Raw genomic sequence first — 1,618 nt, 5'->3', positions numbered from 1 at the left:
ATCTCTGCTCAGTTTTTCCCTATAGTCATCACCTTTAGCAAACTATAGAATGTATATATTATGGTACCACCACCACCACCCCCGGCCCCAGCTTCCCTCCCTGTGACCCATTCCTGGTGTATCCTTTTTAAGATCATGGGTCCAGCAAACAGACCATGTAGGGCACTAAGGCCATGAACTCTGAAAATAGTCTGCCTGAATGTGAATCCTGGCTTTGCCACCTATGAGCTTCAAATACATTTTTGTTTGTTTGTTTTTGAGATGGAGTTTTGCTCATCACCCAGGCTGCAGTCCAGTGGCACGATTTCGGCTCACTACAACCTCTGCCTCCCAGGTTCAAGTGATTCTCCTGCCTCAGCCTCCCAAGTAGCTGGGATTACAGGTGCCCACCACCACACCAAGCTAATTTTTAAATTATTAGTGGAGATGGGGTTTCACCACGTTGGCCGGGCTGGTCTCGAACTCCTGACCTCGTGAGACGTGTCTTTCACCTTCCACTATGATTATGAGCCCGCCCCCCTCCACCAGCCACATGGAACTGTGAGTCTACGAAGCCTGTTTTTCTTTATAAATTACCCAGTCTCAGGTTATTCCTTTATCAGCAGCATGAAAACAGACTAATACAGGTGGAAAAGATTAAATGAGTCAATGTGTGTAAAGTGGTGGGAATAGAGTCCAGCATGCCATAAGTGCTCAAATAAGTGTTAGCTGTTATTTTTTGTAAGCACTAAAATCTTAAAAGCCCATCCATATTTACTTCAACCATTTCAGCCACTAAGTGACCTGTGTAGTCCTAGAGAAGTCTCTTCTCCTTTCTGACTTCTGTTGCCCGTTTTATGAAATGAAGTTGGAGTAATGGTTCCCAAGGGCCTGCCAAGCAATAGCTTTTCCTGGAAAACTTTTAAAAATAACTTTTATTCATTATTATTCTAAGTAAAACATAGGTTTATCCCTTACCCTACCCCTACCATAGAAGATCCACAGGGCAGGGGTTTGCTTTCTGTTTTGTCCCCTGCTCTAACCCCAGTGCCTGGCTGGGCGCTGAAGATACAGGTGAACGCAGCAGGCCTGGTCCCTGCTCTTTCCGAGCTCAAAGGGAGGTAGATCTACCCATGTAGACTCAAAGGTCAAAGCAGCAACAAACACCCATCCTTCTGACTGTGGAATAAGGTGGGGGCTGGGTCCTAGCCCTGGATTCCCCTTGCTATGTGACCAGGGCAAGTAATGGCCCCTCTCTAAGCCTCCATTTACCCACCTAAGAACTGAGTATAATTTGACATATCCAACAAAAGAACAGGACGAGCACAGTGGTTCATGCCTGAAATTCTAACACTTTGGGTGGCCAAGGTGCAAGGATGGCTTGAAGCCAAGAATTCAAGGCTAGCCTGGGCAACACAGTGAGAGTTCATCTCTACAAGAAATGGGAAAATGAGCCAGGCATTGTGGTGCACACCTGTAGTCCCAGCTGCTTGCGGGGGTTGAGGTGGGACGATTGCTAAAGCCCAGGATTTCGAGGCTGCAGTGAGCTATACCACTGCACTACAGTCTGGGTGACAGATCAGGACCCTGTCTCAAAAATAATAATAAAAAATAAGAAGGAAGGAAGGAAGGAAGGAAG

This window comes from Colobus angolensis, unplaced genomic scaffold (assembly GCF_000951035.1).
Source record: "Colobus angolensis palliatus isolate OR3802 unplaced genomic scaffold, Cang.pa_1.0 Scaffold60, whole genome shotgun sequence".
Taxonomy (NCBI): Eukaryota; Metazoa; Chordata; class Mammalia; order Primates; family Cercopithecidae; genus Colobus; species Colobus angolensis.
This window is presented reverse-complemented; position numbering follows the sequence as displayed.